Source organism: Anomaloglossus baeobatrachus, chromosome 9, assembly GCF_048569485.1.
Source record: "Anomaloglossus baeobatrachus isolate aAnoBae1 chromosome 9, aAnoBae1.hap1, whole genome shotgun sequence".
Taxonomy (NCBI): Eukaryota; Metazoa; Chordata; class Amphibia; order Anura; family Aromobatidae; genus Anomaloglossus; species Anomaloglossus baeobatrachus.
The window spans coordinates 201384555-201391651 of NC_134361.1; positions in this window are offsets into that span (position 1 = coordinate 201384555).

Sequence of the window (7097 nt, forward strand, 5' to 3'; positions counted from 1 at the left end):
AATCCCGGAAACTGATCCTCCCATCAGTGAGCTTGTCTCATGCTCTGCTTTGTAACCCTTATCTCTCCTCTACTGAACCATCTTCTAATATGATTTATGACCAAATCAAACGTTAACTATGAACTCATGCTAGAGTCTACTATGTACTATGATACATAAAGGCTGGAAAAGACAAACAATCCAAAATAGTGATTGAAACCCTTATTATAAAAATGCTTTTTAGACAAAAATATATGGATTTGGGTAAAAAAAAAAACCCAAAGGTGTCCATATCCTTTAAGGTAGCGAAACTGGACTAGATCAAGTGTTGGACTACGGTGTCTGGTGGTAAGACCCCCAGTTTGTTACGTCTCCACCAGAGTCAGAGGCTGTGATTTCTGCTCTGGCTATCAGGTGCTGCCGCATTCCCATGGTGGGCGGTGGCGGTGATAGAGACAGAGTCAGTACCAGTAGCTCTTGTGAGTACAGTCTCCACCCATCCATCAAGCTTGGTAGGCCTGGGACTTGCAGTACCACTGTCTGACTGTGGTGGTGTGTGCCTTCCAGGTGAAGTTATCAGCTTCCAGCTCCCACCCATGGGAAGGCACCACACCCTTCTTATTCCTCCTCCAGTCTGCTGATCCCTGCCAGATAGAGTCAAGTTATTACTACTGCGGTCATGGTTCACACCCTTCTCTGTATTATTGATCCCTGTGTTTCGACCTCTGCCTGTTCTCTGACTACTCTCTTGGCTGCTGTTTTTGTACCTCGCTGCCATCTCCGGTTTGACCTATGCCTGATTTCCTGACTACTCTCTTGCCTGCCGATTTTGTCCCTTTTTGTACCTCCTGGTTTGACTCTGCCTGACGAGAACTCTTCTCTGGATTGCAGAGCTCCATAACCAGTGACCTTCTGGACCTTGTAGTAACTCCAGATCCCTGTACAAGGGTTAAAGGGTTTTCGGGGTCCATGGGATCCTGCTGAGTGGGCGGCTAGCCTCTAGTCTGTCCGTGACAGCCATCCCGAGACTGTGGTCCCGGGCAGACGTTATACCGGTTTGACCTATGCCTGATTTCCTGACTACTCTCTTGCCTGCCGATTTTGTCCCTTTTTGTACCTCCTGGTTTGACCCTGCCTGACGAGAACTCTTCTCTGGATTGCAGAGCTCCATAACTAGTGACCTTCTGGACCTTGTAGTAACTCCAGATCCCTGTACAAGGGTTAAAGGGTTTTGGGGTCCATGGGATCCTGCTGAGTGGGCGGCTAGCCTCTAGTCTGTCCGTGGACAGCCATCCCGAGACTGTGGTCCCGGGCAGACATTATACCGGTCAAGGGGGAGTGCAGGGGGGAGATGCCAGCCTTTGCATAATTACTCCCGCCTGGGGGCCTTACGCCATACCCCTGCTTCTATTATAAAGAACTCCATTATCATATGGACTTTAAAATCCACTGTGCCACAAAAGGAAACGAAGAGCCACCTAAGCTGGTCATGCCAACCCTATCTCCACTCCCACCCACTATCTCCGGGCAGTCATTCCCTGTGACTTCCGGTCCCTGATACTGCCAGTATGCCCATTGGGGGATCCTTTGTTTAATCACATTCCCTATGATTCTGTATAATAATAAACTGCTTAGTTTGTTAAGTTAATGATGAGGCGTCTTCTTTTGTGTACCAAGTGTTTTGTACGACTTCTCATATCGGGGTGAGGGTGCACGCCTGCAGAGAGGCCTACCGGGAGATACAGCAGTCCACCTGTAGGCCAGTCCAAGCCTGCTTAGACCTAAACACTTTTCTGTGCCCCGAAATTCTGTAAGATGATATAAATATAAACTAGTAATAATAGATTTTCTCTTCCTCTACCATTTCATGACAATTTGACAGCTAAAGCTCCATGGATTCATTCCACAAGTTTCCAGCTGCCTGTATTTTCTGACTTTCCTGTCACTGTGCTCGAACTGCAGATGTTCTTGGCGTCAGGCCAAGTCTCCTGGATGGAAAATGGTTAACTCAGCATAACTTTTCTTGGTTAACTTCACTCTCCCCCCCAAACCCCACTAGCTTCAAGATAACGGGAGGCAATTGGTGGATGTGAGCGTGAACCTTTCTTGGCCCCAGAACCGGTCTCATTAGACAAATTGCACAGTAAAACAGCATATGGACTTTATTTCAACCTCCTCATCCCCACCCCCAAAGGACACTTTCTTTGTGTGTGTTTGTTTTACAGAGAGACACATTGTCCGACTCTCCATGCACAAAGCGTGATTACACGCACAAGTATTTTCTACATTTACTACATCTGTTACCATTCTCTATTATTCCCAGGCCAAAATTGGAAGGCGCACAAAGGAACGACTGGCTGTATTTCAGCCTGAGTACATCTAACCTATCCTGTCAGTTACATTCCTCCGTAATATATAGGATGGCTCTGGTTTTTTATTACATTTACTGCGTTGTATAAAAGGTAGTAGCGGATTTACTCATGCTGAGTCACAAAAATACAAAAAAAAGCACAGATGGTCCTGCAGGGTCTCCGAGAGAAGAACATGAGACCTTTTCAGCTGAACTATAAGGTAGAGAAGGTCTGAGAACATTAATGGACCATTGGAGGACTGAAGACTTCTTCGAATGTCTGACAACATTAATGAACCATTGATGGACTGGAGACTTCTCCGAATGTCTGACAACATTAATGGACCATTGGTGGACTGGAGACTTCTCCAAATGTCTCACATTAATGGACCATTGGGGGACTGGAGACATCTCCGAATGTCTGACAACATTAATGGACCATTGGTGGACTGGAGACTTCTCCAAATGTCTCACATTAATGGACCATTGGGGGACTGGAGACATCTCCGAATGTCTGACAACATTAATGGACCATTGGTGGACTGGAGACTTCTCCAAATGTCTCACATTAATGGACCATTTGTGGACTGGAGACATCTCCAAATGTCTCACATTAATGGACCATTTGTGGACTGGAGACATCTCCAAATGTCTGGCAACATTAATGGACCATTGGGGGACTGGAGACATCTCCGAATGTCTGACAACATTAATGGACCATTGGTGGACTGGAGACTTCTTCGAATGTCTGACAACATTAATGGACCATTGGTAGACTGGAGACTTCTCCAAATGTCTCACATTAATGGACCATTGGGGGACTGGAGACATCTCCGAATGTCTGACAACATTAATGGACCATTGGTGAACTGGAGACTTCTCCAAATGTCTGAAAACATTAATGAACCATTGGTGGACTGGAGACTTTTCTGAATGTCTGACAACATTAATGGACTATTGGTGGACTGGAGTTGTCTTGGAATGTCTCACATTAATGGACCAATGGTGGATTAGAGACTTCTCCAAATGTCTGACATTAATGGACCATTAGTGGACTGGAGATGTCTCCGAATGTCTGACATCATTAATGGACCATTGGTGAACTGGAGGCTTCTCCGACAGGTCCAGAATATGACACATTACAAGATCCATGAGGTCCAACAGAATGTATAATGCAATAAAAATGGGGTACGAAAGCGTTTTAGGGTGTGAAGAGGTTCACCGTTTATGTTCATTGGTGGGATCAAGGTCATTTGGCAATTTTACCTATACTTAACCCTGGGACAAGATGTGGCCATGTGAAGGTCCAACAGAAGGTCTATCAGGGGACACGATTACACTTGGCGACCAGTGGATTTGGGGAACCTTTAGTCAAAAGAAAGAGTTGACATGATTGACCATTGACATTATTGACCATCCACAACCTGGCCTATGAGGTCTATAGTTTAAACAGATCACTTTCTTTAGGTTTTCACACTATATATTTTTACAAATAATCAATTAAACTTTACTAATTAAATGCCCTGAGCGTGAAAATGTTTCGCAATTAAATTAAAAAACTAAGAAATGGGCAATATATAATTGGACATAGCCACAGGCTAAGTGATAACTACTAGATCGATGGTAGTCCATGTGATGAGACCCTCACCAAAACAAGGCACTTGTGTCGCCTGTTCGAATAGAGCAGCTCCATTCAATCCCTATAGGACTGTTGAGATAGTGGAACTCTAAACTTGGTCATCTTCGTCAGTCCCATGAATTTTGTAAGGAATAGCAGTGCACATTTGCAGCCGGTGTTCCTTTCAAACAGAATACACAAGCCCTTCACTTAAGTTGTCAACAGTTGGACTCTTTAAGGATAACTCTTTAAAGAGAACCTGTCCACAGTTTAATAGTGAGCAGTTCTTGTTATTTTGTTGCCCTGAGCTTCTGAGTTGCACAGGCAGGCTCAGGTGTCGACCAGCTGTTTTGATCATTAGTAATTATACTAGCAGGAATTAATTTTTGCTAGCCTGCTTGTTACCTTTTGGATCACATGTTGTGGGAAAGCTATCGCAGTTACTCCCCGCCTTTTTAAGGTAGAGGAATTTGTCTTCCCATGCCGACTATAGCGTTTTGCTAAACCAGTGTGTGTGCTGTTGTGTTCCAGTAACTGGTGATTTACTGAATGTTGATTGGTGTGCTATGGAGTTTCTCTTGTCATATGGGTATTTCCTCCTTGCTCTTTATTTTCCTCCTTATCATTTGTTGTCTGATAACATTGTGTGAGCCTGCTGTGTGATAGATTTTTTGCTTTTTCCCTGTTTGTCTACCACTATTGGTGTTAACAAGCTCCTGTCCTGCCCCCCGGGGTTGGGCGGGAGGGGGTATTAGATCAGTGCTGGTCAGGAGCAAAGTCAGGAAGGCGGCTCAGACATCCTCACCATTAGAGTTATCTTTGAGATAAGGGATAGCTAGGGCCCCCGAAGTTTGAGGGCCAGTCTAGGAGCCTCGGATCAGGCTGGCGGCTCAGACAGCCTCGCCATCAGAAGTATCTCTGAGATAAGGGATAGCCAAGGCCCCCCTAATCTGAGGGCCAGTCTAGGAGCCTCAGATCAGGCTGGTGGCTCAGACATCCTCACCATTAGGAGAGGTATCTCTGAGATAAGGGATAACCAGGACCCTTCTAGTCTGAAGGCCAGTCTATTAGCTCTCTTCCGATCACCGTGACATCCACATATCAGGAACCGCATGCGGGTTTGAAAAAGGAATACTTAGAAATAAAATAAGATCAACTTTTGATCTGGTGACGGGTCCTCTTTAAGCCATTGAATACCAGAGAATAAAGGATTGCCATAAAAATACTGAACACTAAAGCCTAGGGAAATATCTGGGCTACCAAACAATGAAAAACACGAGGCTGAGCCAACAAACAGTATAACATCCGAGTTGTCTCATGAAGTCATGCTGATTTTATATTTCTTATCAGGGGCACAGAAGGTGGTCATCAGGACCCTCCTAGAGTCTTTCGCTCTCGTGGGATAGAGTCATCATGTATATCATGAAAGTCTATTCATCTCAATGGTCACCATGTACTAGGAAAAATACTTGCCCAACTGCAGCACTACGGGGTAAAATCAAGGGGTACAGGTTGTCAATACAAAAGTCCAACTCAACCCAACCATCTTTTCGAAGAACTTTGGTCACATCCTTCCCCCTTTACCAGGTCTACTGTAGGGCTATTACATTGGAAACCCAATCATTGCTTCCATATGATAGACCCCCCCCCCCCCCAAATTTATTATGATTTCCAAAATCCAAATTGCAGTAATTTGCTAGAACTAAATTGTATTTGTAATATTAGCTTGAAAATTGCTGTCAAACCCCCTCAGGTCACCTATTAAAGGGTATTTTTTTACCTAATCCTTTAACCCATAGACCTGATGTAAAACAAACACCCTCTAGTCCCAAGGTGGTTTTAATTTGGATGGAAACGATACGTTAAGGAATAAAATAAGGAGTTAAATACACAACCGGCATTAGTTGAAGTGTTCCAGATGGTGTCTGCCAAACTTAACACACAATGATGACCTCTGACTTTGCACAACAGGAAGTTCTTATGTTATTATGAAGGCCCAAGGGAGAGTGTGGGAACCAGGCCAGGCCACCCTAGTATTCCTTGGCTGACATCTTCCTGGAGATCTCAATGCTCTGTGTTACTTATTAAAGTAACAGAATTCATCGTATCTACTCATTTCCCATCAGAAACCACTAATGGTTGATGAAACAACCATGACTCATGGGAGCATTGACGTTGGCAGCCATTTTTTATGGTGACTCCTACGGCCATGGATGGCATTAGAGTCCATTATTGCATCACAGATCTTTTATTCATATGTACATAGTTTCTGGAGAATGAACGGCAGATGTGAGATGTGATGGAAAAGCAGTTTTGTAGATTTGGCTAATCATCAACGTCTCTACACAAGAGTGCCGGATAATTAGTCAATGTTGCCCAGATGTTCGGTCTGACTTCACACTGGTCAACTCATCATAACATGAAAACTTGGAAAGATTTGCAGAAAACACCACAGGCTTCTAAAGCTGCTTAGTAAGTTAAGTGAATGGAGACTTTGTTAGTCGGGGCAGTTAAATCACTCATATGTAAGCTGGAAATAAACTGCTGTCCCATGTGTTCAACCGGAGAGGACCTCCCCATCATCTGTGAGCAGAAGATTCCAAGTCTATGTTCCAATACAAAAATGTTCAGTAAATGTGTATTTTAAAAATGATTAAGGATGTTGGACATATACGTGGACATCTGCTAGTGGATTGTTACCTAAGTAATGATAGTGGAGAATTTTGTTGGGCTCAGGGACATTGGGGCCATTCAGAGACATTAATGAAGAATCATTCTTATATATACAATATGTGATTATTCTGGTTTACTGAAATCAATGCTTGGAGACCAAGGTGGACCAAACCAGTGTAATTGTTAATTATTCAAAAACTGAATTAAATGTTTAAAACTTCCTTGAAATTTTTTACTCCATGATTGTTCTTTCCAATGTTCCTTACGATATCACACTCAATGAGTTTAGGAAGCTTAGACAGGATAATTTTTTTGACAGGGGCCTCACAATTAAGTTCTACTGACCACCAGGGATGCTTTTTCCATTAGCTACCAAGATCCCTAAAAAAAAAATCACCAGTGACCATACTGGCTCTATAGTGCGAAAACGCCATCAAACAGTTCTCTAGAAGACACCTGCCTATTGTCTTGTATGAT